This window comes from Salmo salar, chromosome 25 (genome assembly GCF_965601325.2).
Source record: "Salmo salar chromosome 25, fSalSal1, whole genome shotgun sequence".
In the NCBI taxonomy this organism is placed as follows: Eukaryota; Metazoa; Chordata; class Actinopteri; order Salmoniformes; family Salmonidae; genus Salmo; species Salmo salar.
In genome coordinates, this window is record NC_138315.1 from 4,841,127 (window position 1) to 4,853,845 (window position 12,719).

General features: G+C 50.3%; 3 non-coding genes across 3 annotated transcripts; all 3 read right to left on the reverse strand.

The window, feature by feature from the left end:
• Positions 1–4,714: 4,714 nt before the first annotated feature.
• LOC123736326 (U2 spliceosomal RNA) lies at positions 4,715–4,913 on the reverse strand. Its single transcript, XR_006766056.2, has one exon. It is a non-coding gene; the product is annotated as a U2 spliceosomal RNA (small nuclear RNA).
• A 5,438-nt stretch (positions 4,914–10,351) lies between these two features.
• Positions 10,352–10,468, reverse strand: LOC123736332 (U5 spliceosomal RNA). The gene has a single exon (XR_006766061.1). It is a non-coding gene; the product is annotated as a U5 spliceosomal RNA (small nuclear RNA).
• A 424-nt stretch (positions 10,469–10,892) lies between these two features.
• LOC123736324 (U2 spliceosomal RNA) lies at positions 10,893–11,075 on the reverse strand. Its single transcript, XR_006766055.1, has one exon. It is a non-coding gene; the product is annotated as a U2 spliceosomal RNA (small nuclear RNA).
• Positions 11,076–12,719: the final 1,644 nt, after the last annotated feature.

Genomic DNA, 12,719 nt, shown 5'->3' on the forward strand with positions numbered 1-12,719 from the left:
CCCCGGTGATTTACCCCTCTTAAAATGTTTCAGTCCTTGGTCAATTTCTGTCCTCGTCAAGTCTTTTGTCAGGTCGTCTGTGTTGGGTAAAATCTTGTCAATGTATGTTAAAACGTCCCCCATGGTTTCCTCACATACAACTTTTTCCCCAAACAGTTCCCCATAAAAATCCTCGACTACTTCTTTCATTCCCTCTGTGTCTGTTTTTAAAAACCCATCTTTATTTTTTAAACCTGTCATTGTCCTACCCTTACTAACTATTTTCTTAAAAAAGTACCTTGTACACTTCTCCCCCTCTTCTAATTCCCTCTCCTTACTTCTTAAAATAACCCCCTTACTTTTCTGTTCAGCTAAAAGTGCCATTTCCTTTTTTACTTCTTTAATTTCATAGTTAAAATCAAAGCCCTGTTGGCCAAGGTTAAAATATCTTTCCAGTCGCTTTTGCAGTCCCACCATGCGTCTATCTTTTTCTTTGCTTTTCTTCTTTCCTATCTCTCTAAAGAAAGTCCTCGTCCTACCCTTCACCATTTCCCACCATTGTGCTCGTGTGTCAAAGAAGTCCTGTAGCGTCTGCCACTGGCTGAACTGCTCCCTGTACTGGCTAACTACTCTATCATCTTCTAAAAGGGAACAGTTCAATTTCCAGGGCCCTCTTCCCACAGTCACACCCGAAGTTAGTGAAAGGGTGCACGTCAGCATTACGTGATCTGAGAAAAAGGCAGGGGTTATTCTAGCATCAGTTGGGGGGCAGTCCCGGGTAAACAGATAGTCAATGCGAGAGGCTCTGGTGCCGTCACCACTGGTCCAGGTGAAGCCCTCCTCTCTTGGATGCAGGGTTTTAAAACAGTCAGTCAGTTTAAAATCCCTGCACAGCCCTTGCAATAAAACACTTGACCTATCTACCTTAAAATCCTCTCCCGCCCCTCTCCTGTCTGCTCTATTTAAAACACAATTAAAATCCCCACCCACCACTAGAGGATCCCTCCCTAGCATGTGGGACTGCAAGTCTTCTAAAAGTGCGCACCGGTCATGTTTATCGTTAAAACCATACACATTTAGCATGTTAAAATCCCTCCCCATAAAAGTACAATTGGCTAAAAGAGCGCGCCCACCTACCACCACCGTGCTCCCCCTCACCACCACATGTGGGGTCTTGATTAAAATGGCAACACCGTCATTTTTATTAAAATTTGAGCCACTCCAAATGGAGGGCCCATGCTGCCACTTCTCCTCCCATTTCCTATAAGAGGATAAAAAGGGTAGACCACACTCCTGTAATAAAAACACATCTGAATTAAACCTTTCTAAAAAGGATAAAACCGACTGTGCTCTTATTTCTGTTTTTATACTTCTCACATTTATAGTGGTGATGTTAAAACCATACACATTTAGCATGTTAAAATCCCTCCCCATAAAAGTACAATTGGCTAAAAGAGCGCGCCCACCTACCACCACCGTGCTCCCCCTCACCACCACATGTGGGGTCTTGATTAAAATGGCAACACCGTCATTTTTATTAAAATTTGAGCCACTCCAAATGGAGGGCCCATGCTGCCACTTGTCCTCCCATTTCCTATAAGAGGATAAAAAGGGTAGACCACACTCCTGTAATAAAAACACATCTGAATTAAACCTTTCTAAAAAGGATAAAACCGACTGTGCTCTTATTTCTGTTTTTAAACTTCTCACATTTATAGTGGTGATGTTAAAAGCCATAAAAGGGTGAGTAAAAACAGTGCTAAATGAAAAGGCATTTAAACAGTTGAAAGGAGGTTATTTTTCTGGTACTTCCTCTCTCTCCCGCCGGGGTAACGGGGGATGGCAGGGAGAGGAGGTTAAAACCGGACTTAAAAAGGAGATTGTGTTGGGGGAGTTGGGGGGGAAGGTTCTGGGTTCTTCCTCCCCCTGGGAGCTCTCCCATTCCACCTTGCCCTTTTTCTCATCGCCTTGTTCGGGGTCGGAGAGCTCCTCCGCATTTCTTTTTCGTGGGGGGAGGTGTTCCTCCAGAATCTCCACCCCCTCTCCCATATCTCTTTCCGACACAGTCTCCATACTGTCTGACCCACTTGGGGAGTTCTCACTCAAGATCTCTCCGGGGCCGTCTTTCTCGGCCCTTTCTCCTTCAGGGGTCACATTAATCTGGGGCAGGGGGATTGGGGGGGGGGGGGGGTTGTCCTCTCCTCCCACTTTTTCCACCACTGCACCTTCCGCGCCCTCCACTACCACCGGCTCCACCACTACATTCTCAACCACCACCGGCTCCACCACCACCTCCTCGGCAACTGCCGTTCCCTCCCCTTGGCGCTCAGAAGTCCGGTCCGCGGCCGCCGTCTCCCTCTCCCTCCTTTCGGCCCTGACCTTATTGGCCCAGGAGAAGGGGCAGCCGCGGATGAGGTGGGACCGCTCGCCACAGAGGTTGCACGACCTTCCGTTCGTGCACTCCTCGTAGCGGTGGCCCACCTCCCGGCACTTCATGCAGACGACCTTTTTACAGGCCTCTGCCAGGTGGCCATGTTCACCACACTTACGGCACAGCTTGGGCTGGTCCTGGTAGTGAACATGGCCTCTATTCTCTCCGAGGACTATGGTGGATGGGATGGCTTTCAACCCACCATAGCCCCCAGGGTCCTCCCTCTGCTGGACAGTAACCCTCCAGGCCCCTGTCCAGATCCCATCGGGATCCTTCACCTGGACCAAGGGCCCCTTCACGTTGCAGTACCTGCCCAGCCATACTGCAACGTCCTCCGGCTGTACGGTTTCATTATACATACGGATAATAACGGTTTTAATGCTATTATCCGTCAGCTTGGTCACCTCAAACATGGCTGTGAGGGACCCCTGGGTGTTCAGGGAGTTCTGGAGTTGCCCCCAGAACTCCCGCAGGAAGCTGGCGTTGGCAAAACTGACATCGAAGCCCTTCCCATAGGGAAGGGCTAAGATGCAGTTTACCTGCGCGGGATGGAAACCGAGCTCTTTCTGGAGGAATTTTCTGGAGAAATCCAATCGGGATAACTCCATTATTTTCCCTCCCTTCTCCTTTAAGAGGAGGCGCACTGCATGGTGCCTCCTCATGCCAACCTGTGCTGCTGACATGATGGAGGCCCACTCCCTTTACAGCCCAACACCGGTAAAAAAGGGGGGGAGGGGAAGGGAAAAAAGGGAGGGAAAGGAAGGGGGGGGGAGGGGGTTGGGAGTGGGGGTTGGGAAGAAGGAAAGGGGTGTAAGACACCCGAGGAAGCTGGCGGGCTCGGCCAGACTAAGCTAACCGGGCCTACCAGCACCACGGGACACACAACAACCTATCTAGCACAGCACCCAACTAATCTTATTAACAATGGGAAGGAACACTAGGAGGGGAATTTTTTGTTTTATATTTTCCACAAGAGGGGGAGGCACAAAAGGGAGAGACAAAAAATAAACCACACAACCAAACTAAGGCTAGAAAGCTAGCAGGCCCCGCCAGCAGGCCAGGCTAAGCCTACCAGCTGGCAGGCCCACCAGCCAAGAGGCCTCACAACAAAAACAAACACGGCACACCAACCAAAAGGGAAGACAAACTAGGGGGTAAGACTAACAATGCACAAGACTAACAAAACAAATTAATTAAGGTAAAAGGGGAACAAGGGGGGTAAGGGAGAAAAAAGGACACACTGACTAACAAACACCTGCCCAAACTTGAGGGACACGAAGGCTAGCAGGCCTCACCAGCAGGCCAGGCTATGCTAACCAGCTAGCAGGCTAGCCAGCAAAAGGTCCCTCAGTTGGCAACACAAATAACAAGAAACAGAAAAAAAAAACTAAGGATACAAAGGGGATGGGGGTAAAGAAAAAGAAAAACAGTCAAACAATGCCTGCCACGCCTAAGGGGCCGGGAGGCTAGCAGGCCAAGCTAAAGCTAGCAGGCCGACAAGCCAGAAAGCCACCCCAGCTAGCAGACTACACACAACTGAAGACAATGGGAGGAGCTAAGGAGGGGACTATAGGATACACAGGGGAGGAGAGATGCAAAACAGGACAAGCAGGGGAAAAACACAAATAAGTTAAATAACTAAAGAAAAAGACCAGAGGGCCTTTAAACTCACCCTACAGGTGCTGGTGCACCTGTAGTCCACCACCAAAACCACCACCTAACCCAGGACAAAGAATAAACAAGGGTGAGACAAAAAAACAACAATAAATAATAATTTGACCAAAATAAATAGCACAATTTCCCGGGTGCCCTCCGGCCTACGATCGCTTCTCTGATCAAGTGCAGCACTGACAAGGTAACTACACTTGATCTGAGCCAAAAGGCCGAGAAGCGATCATTCACACACACACACACACACAATCCTGGTGAAGTGATTGTATTTTTTGGGGGGGGGCTCAAAAACACACACACACACACACACACACACACACACACACACACACACACACACACACACACACACAATCCTGGTGAAGTGATTGTATTTTTTGGGGGGGGCTCAAAAACACACACACACACACACACACACACACACACACACACACACACACTCCTGGCCAATGTATTTTTTTATTTTTTATTTTTTATTTTTTTAAGTAAAATGGCGGGAAAACGGGGGACCCCCATGAAGGGGGCTTCGCACTTGTTTCAGTTTGGATGATTCTTCTTTTTTCATTCCTTCTCTTCTTCTGCTAGCTGTTTTACATAGCTTGGTGTATTTCTTTTTCCTTGACAATGGGAGAAAAGTGTTGCACCGTTCCCGGAGGTACTGCAATACCGGGTCGATGCGTGGAGCGGACGGAGCAAGCCCCATTTCCGACTCCCTGTTCGAAAAATCCATTTAATATGTAGTCCCCCGATGGGGGACGTATCAGATATTAAACTGATAAGAACAGATTTTTATTTTTATTTTTTTTTATTTTTTTTTATTTAACCAAACCATTCATTGTAAACACTTTACATTTCCCAAAATACTGGACATTTCAAAACCGGGACATGGAAAAAAACCACATAATCAAGCAAACAGTACATACACTTTGGCCAACCACTGCAACAAGGCCTCTTACTCATAAAGGTACTTCCAGCGTTCCTTAGAGGCATGGAAGCCATATTTGTCCACATCGAAATCAAACCTTTTCCTCAGGTCAGCTCTAACCCTACTTACCACTCCACCCACTCCCCAGTCCACATTGGATTTAACCAAAACCACCCTTGAATCCCACAGAGCTACCTTCCCCAAGGAAATCAAGAGCCAGATTAAAAAGGATCCCCTCCCGCTCCTGATCCCCAAACCCCTCCTCAACATAATTGCATCAAAGGATAGAATCCCCAGCATCTGGAAGAAGGAGCCCAAATCCCCCCAAACCCTCCTGGCAAAGGAGCACTCCCAAAAAGTGTGACGGAGCGTCTCCTCGCCTTCACACCCTTCCCTTGGGCATATCTTGACCTTTGACAGGCCGTGCCTGTAAAGGACCTCCCTAACTGGCAGACGCCCATGTATACACAACCAATTTAGATCCTTCAACCTGTTAGAGAGACCCTTTTGCTGAATTGCCTGCCATACCACCGGCCCTACCCCATAGACACCGACAGGACCCCGCTTAGCCACCAAGGTCCTGTATAAAGCCCTGTGGTCCATGCAGAGCAGACCCTCCTGGCACTCAGTGTGCCTTCTGCTCCACTTCACCGCATGTTCAAAATGAGCCGGGAGGGATTCCGCCTTAGGTCGAGAGTTGTCCCAGGCTATCAACCTCCGCAGAGGGAAAGATAGCCAAAACAAAGCAAAAGCCTTGTAACCATGGTTACAAGGGTTAACCAGACTTTTACATATTGAAGAAAAGAAAATAGTGTCTAACTTCAGAGGGATGTCAGGAACTCCCCTTCCTCCCTCCTCCACTGATTGCACCATCCAGTCCCTTTTTATATACTCATAGCCCCCCCAAACAAAAGAAAAAATGGTTCGCACTAAATCCTTCCTGTAACGAGGAGGTAAAGGAAAAACATAGGCCAAATAAACCAAGGACGGAAGAATGTCTGCTTTAATGACTAGAACCCGTCCACTCATAGAGAGCCGACGAGCTTTCCAGAGGCCCACCTTGGTGCGCACTTTCGCGATCCTCTGCCCCCAGTTAATTCCCTCACTACCTGTCACTTCAAAATCCACTCCCAGGACCCTCATAGGCCCCGAGCAGAGCGGGAGACCACTGAGGCCTTCCTCTCTCCCTGCCCATGGTCCAAAAAACTTGACTGAGGATTTCCCCAGGTTGACCCTAGCCCCGGATGCCAGTCCGAACTCCCCCAGGACCTCCACCGCCCTGGCGACACTCCCCTCGGATGTCAGAAACAAAGTCATGTCGTCCGCATACTGGGAGATCTTGACCTCTGAAGAGCCCCCACCAGGGGGCCGGAGGCCCCTAATACGTGCATCTGCCCGAATGGCTGCTGCCAGCGGCTCCATGTACAACACAAAGAGCAGTGGAGACAACGGGCAGCCTTGACGTACCCCAGTCTGCTGAGGAACCACCTCTCCTGCATGCCCATTTACCAAAACCCTACTTCCCACTGCAGTGTATAGAATCTCCACCCACCTCATAAACCCAGCCCCAAAACCCATCCTTTCCAACACTGAAAAGAGGAACCCATGGTGCACCTTATCAAAAGCTTTTTCCATGTCTAAGCCCACCAACATGAGGTGCACCCCTCTGTCCTGGGCCCAAGCAATACAGTCCCTCACCAGACTCAGGTTCCATTGTATGGACCTCCCCTCCACCCCACAGGTCTGGTCCTCATGTATGACATGGGGCAGAGCCTTCCTTAGGCGGCCCGCAAGGACACGGGCTACCACCTTATAGTCTGCACACAGTAGCGTAATGGGCCTGTAATTCCCCAGGTTATCCCTTTCCCCTTTCTTGTAAAGCAGCGTCAAAATCCCCTCCCTCATTGAAGACCCCAGGAGCCCTGAATCATATACCGCCTTTTAACTACCAACAGAAAATCTCTGCCCAAAATCTCCCAAAAGGTAACATAAAACTCCCGGGGAAGCCCATCGCAACCTGGCACTTTGTTGGTTGGTAAACCCCGCAAAGCAGCCTCAACCTCCTCAAGCTCGAAAGGGCGATCGAGATCAGAGGCTTCCTCCGGGGGAACCTTTTCCCTCAAAAACCCCAGAAAGACGTGTTCTTTCGACCCATCTATGTCCTTTTCCCTAAAGGACTCTTGGTAGAAAGATGACGCTGCTTCCACCATCCCCTTTGGGTCCGATACCATTCCCCCCTTTTCTGTTCGCAGCTGAGCAATAACTGCTTTGGCATGGGCAGCTTTTACCTGTTTGAAAAAATATGAACTGCTAGCCTCACCAAACTCGAACTTATCTCGTTGACACCTAAAGAGAAAGTCCCTGGCCTTACCCTGAAAATACAGGCCCAACTTACTTTTTAAAACCTCCATCCTCTCCACATCCCTCCCCTCACCCTTATTCTCGGCTGACACCAAAGCAGTCAGCTCCCCCTGAAGCCGCCGAAAAACCTCCCTGTCTGCTCGGGCCTTAGCGACACAGTGCGAAATAGCCAGGGTGCGCACATTGCGCTTTACGCACTCCCCCCATAGCTCATAATGGGATCTAAAAGCCTCCCTAAAGGAAAGATCTGCCAAAATTTGGGAATTTAATTTCCAAAACCCTCTTCCAAATATTGGCACGTCTACCGAGAACACTACCTGGACTTGGCAATGGTCAGAAAACCAGACCGGAGAAACAGTGACTTGCGATATTGGCACAGATACAGGTAAAAAAATGAAATCTATACGACTACGGGAACCCCATGTCATACCCTCCCCCTTGGGGTCGCAGACTCTGAAGGAGTCCCTAAAAGAAAAATCTTTAACCACAGAAACCAAATAGGGAAGGCTAAAGTCCCCCGTACCTTCGAAAGAGACATTGAAATCCCCGCCCAAAACCACAGTTCGGTTAGTAACACAAATATCTGGCAGAGCCAAAAAAAGATCTTTCCTACCTCGAGGCTCTGCAGGTGCATAAATGTTAATAAAACGAAACTTCGCCCCCCTCCAATCTGCATCAACCACTAAAACCCTCCCCTGTATAACAGAAAAGGAACCCATCACACAAAAGTCCCTATCCCCAAACAAAATCCCCACCCCAGAGGAGTGCACCCCCCCATCCCCCATCTGGACTCTCCCTTCGCCCACTCCTTTGAAAAAACAGGAACATCCCCCATATCCCTTAAATGAACTTCTTGTAGAAAACAAACCTGGAAGGAGACACAGGAAAGGTACTGAAACACCCCTCCTCTCTTCCCCATATCCCTTAATCCCCTTACATTCACTGTTATTACTGTGAAAAGTGCCATAAGAAATAAACAAGGAAATAAGCAAGATCACCCAGCGTCTCCATACAGTCTGTCAGATAGGAGCCTCCCCCATCCCGCTGTCACTCACCCCTTCCAGGTACCGGTCACTGTTCGGCGTGCCTGGTGCCACGAAAGAGCGTTCAGGGCTGGAAAAGTTCACACAGGCTGATACCTGTCCGCAGACCAACGACTCTTCCCCAGGACTGGAAGTGTGGTCTCCCCCTGACAGTACCTGTGCACAGTCCATTGAGGCCTCCTCAGGATTGGTGTCCATCTCCGTGGTGCCTGTCCCAGGAAGCGCAGGAACCAAGCAGATCCCCTGGACCTGCTCCCTAGACCTCCCCACCGAGGCTTCAGAGGCTGCTAATGCAGGAACCTTCAAGATAACAGAATCCTGTGTCTCGGCCCCCACATCTGACCCTTCATCCCCGGTATCAGGATTCAGCACTGTGAACCGGTTGGAGATGGCCACCAAAGGCCTCCTGTGTTCTTCCATCGCTACCCGACCAGCGACCCTCCTCCTCTTCTTTCTTTTCCCCTTGTACACCTTCCCGGACTCTCCATTGTCTGAAGATGCCGATCCAGTCGACCCGCCCCCCGAAGACGACCTCATCTTCCGCGAGAGGGTTCGGGTAGCCGAGTCGTCTGACATCTCACTCAGTATACTATCCTCCCAGGCTCCCGTCAGCAGTTCCATCTCCTCCACAGTCCCCTTCGGACTGCCCTCCTTTACTGTACTTTCCCCTGGGGCTTTCGCCACCTCCTCTGCTGCCGCTCGGATTTCCTCAAAGACCTCCTCTATTGGCCGGAGGGGAGAGCCCGCAGCACCTTCCTCGGGGCCATCACCGGCTGCCTCCGCATAGGTCCGTTGCCTATTTGGACAGTCTTTAAACAAGTGGCCCTGCTTCCCACAGCCATTGCATACTCGAGCCTCCCTGCAGTTGGCTGCCCTGTGACCTGGTTTCCCGCAGTTTCTGCACTTCAGCAGATTGCACCCCGTGGCCAAATGACCGAAGCTACGGCAGTGCCTGCAAAAACTTGGTTGGCCTGAATAAAAAAGGTACCCCCGGTCCACTCCAATGGAGAAATAGGCTGGTGGGTGCACCAACTTATCTGCTCCTTCCGGATCTCTGTTCAGTGCGACACGGAATTGCCTCCTCCCTGACCAGATCCCATACCCGTCCCTTAGGTACCGCACCCCGGGACTCACTTTCCCAAACCGGCCTAGGAACGCCACGATGCTGTCATCCCCCACATAGGGATTGTAGATATGCACGGTAATCACCTTTAGATCCAACCGGCACAAGGGGACAACCTGAAAGTTTGAGAATGGCTCACTGGCTTCCTTCTCTTTGCAGGTGTCCATACACCGCCTGTACAAGGCCTCGCCATTTAGAGACAGGTCGTAGCCCTCCGCCGCCATGTTCCGCTGCAAGCAGAAAACTTGCCCTGGGTCCACCTTTAACCCTTCAATGATCACCGTCCTGATGAACCATTCTCTATTGCCAATTTGCTTGCCCTTGTTCTTCCAAACGAACTGCAACGTATTGCGCAGTCCAGCCCCTCTGGCTGACTGTGGATCCTGCCCTCCGGCCATCGGCTTTGGACTAAGAGTGTTATGGCACCTCGGTACACAACCTGATCTTAGCCAAAAGGCCGAGAAGCGATAACCCACAAATTGACCCCTGCACCCGCCGGGCCCCCGGGGGCCTCGGCAGACCTCATCGGTTTGGCAAAAGTTGGCTCCTCCTCACCCAACGCTTCCCTGGTGACAGGCGGGTGTGTTTTTTTTAAAAAGTCGCTAATGCGTCGTTAGGTCACTAGCTCTTTAATCCTAGTGCGACTATTTGTTCAATGCCCGGCAAATACACCAGTCATCGTCGGGCTTGAACTCAATTGCCCGAGCGACTACTTTGAGTGGAAAAAATACGCAGGTCGGTCAGCCGGCTTCAAGTCAAACGCCTGAGCAAAAAGTCTCGGCGTCATCTCTGTCAATTTCTCTTGAAACAAGATACCGGGCTCTGCCAGAAGCAAAGCCCTTCCAAAAATACGTTGAACTCGTAAGTGTTCCTCTCCACGGAAGTCTTTAGTAAAAGGCGAAAGGCTTGTGCGTAATGAAGAGAAACCAGAGTCGTATGGAAGTCAGAGGTCGGGGCCCGAGACACACACGGTGCACTCTAGGCCGGGTCCCCGCGGGTGGTCCCCGAACCCACTCTTCCAAGTTTTCTAGGGCTGTGGGTAAAAAGTGACAGACAGACAGACAGACAATCCTGGTGAAGTGATTGTATTTTTTGGGGGGGCTCAAAAACACACACACACACACAATCCTGGTGAAGTGATTGTATTTTTTGGGGGGGCTCAAAAACACACACACACACACACACAATCCTGGCCAATGTTTTTTTTTAAAGTAAAATGGCGGGAAAACGGGGGACCCCCATGAATGGGGCTTCGCACTTGTTTCAGTTTGGATGATTCTTCTTTTTTCATTCCTTCTCTTCTTCTGCTAGCTGTTTTACATAGCTTGGTGTATTTCTTTTTCCTTGACAATGGGAGAAAAGTGTTGCACCGTTCCCGGAGGTACTGCAATACCGGGTCGATGCGTGGAGCGGACGGAGCAAGCCCCATTTCCGACTCCCTGTTCGAAAAATCCATTTAATATGTAGTCCCCCGATGGGGGACGTATCAGATATTAAACTGATAAGAACAGATTTTTTTTGATTTTTTTTAATAAAATATATTTATTACGTTCAATGCCTTTCAATACAAAACCATATATCAATCAAAAATCATAACTAGGCATTTTTAAACTATATCACAAACACTAAAACCCCAAAACAAAGACTCGTCTTCCCTTCCCACCTAAAAACCAAAACCCATACCCACATCAAATACCCAAAGAAACTCACCCTATACTCCCGACCGACGGGGACGCCTCCTCCACTCCTGACGCTCCTCCGTCGGCCACCATCCCCTCTCCCCTGGAAACAACACCAATACCCGGCACACCCACACTCTGTGTCTTGTGCCCCCCACTCAAATCCACCACCCCCCCTCCTCCGGGCTCCGGCTCGAGCACCCCATGCCCCCAAACAGGAAACTTGCTCCTTCCTCCATCCCCCATTCCTGGGCCATGCCTGGTAGGTCCAGCTCTGCCAGGGGTATAAAAACACATGAAGAAGAGGGAGCCCACGAGAGCCCTGCAACCTCTCCCCCCTGCCCTTCCCCCACCACCACCCTTTTACCACCCTTCTTCCTCCTGCTGTCCGGGCGCTCCCCCTTCTTCGGTCTCTTTATTGGTGGAGGGCGCAGCCAGGGAACATTCCTTTCCGCGTCCGTCAGCCCCCCCCCCTCGCTTCGTTCATATTGTCTGGCAGCCCCCCCACCATCTCCCTTAGCTCCTCCACCCGTGATCTCACCTCTTTACTGTCCCCCCACTCCTTCACTCCTTCTCCTACTGGTCCCGCCAACACTGCCTTCTCTGTCTCCTCCCTTTCTGTCTCTTTCTTCTCCACCACCTTCTTCCCTGTCTCCTTCCTTTCTGTCTCTTTCTTCTCCACCACCTTCTTCCCGGTCTCCTTCCTTTCTGTCTCTTTTTTCTCCACCGCCTTCTTCCCAGTCTCCTCCCTCTCTGTTCCCTTCTCCGTCTCCTTCCTCTCCACCGCCGTCTTCTCCGGCCCCTCCACTCTCCTGTCTCCTTCCTCCTCTTTCTCTCCTTCAGCCTCCTGCCCTTCCGTTTCCACTATGCTGTAGTCTTCTTTTCCTTTTTTTCCTCCCGCTTCCGTTTTTAATTTATTACCGTCAATACCATTCATACTTTACAAAATCATAATTTTCATTCTAATTCAAATAATAATGGCATTTGTATTCCAAAAACAAAATAAAACCCAAACAAAAAACTCAGGGGAGCATCATCCCTCCCCGTCATCCTACACACTACCTTTCCCGTCCCTATTCTAAAATAACCCCAGCCCTAATCCCCCCTTCCATCTCTCCCGGGCAGCGTGCTGCCCCCACTTCCTCTCCTCCCTCTTCATCCTCCCCCTCAAATCGCCTTCCATCCTCCTCACTATTCCTTCCACCCCCCAATCTCTCCCTGTCTTGACCATGTTCTGCCTGGCTTCCCACAGCCCCCACTTAAAGAGGCTCATGAGAAGCCAGAGCAGAAACCTATCCCTATCCGTCCCCCTCGCTCTCCCTACACCTCTCTCTAACCTAGCCCAAGTCAACACAAAATCACCTCTAACCCTTCCTAACAACACCCGTGCCTTTGCCCATACTACTCCGGCAATGGCACAGTCCCAAAAGACATGGCGCACAGTCTCCTCCCTGCCACAAGAAGTTCTTGGGCAGGTGGGGGATCGCGCCAAGCTATGCCGGTACAT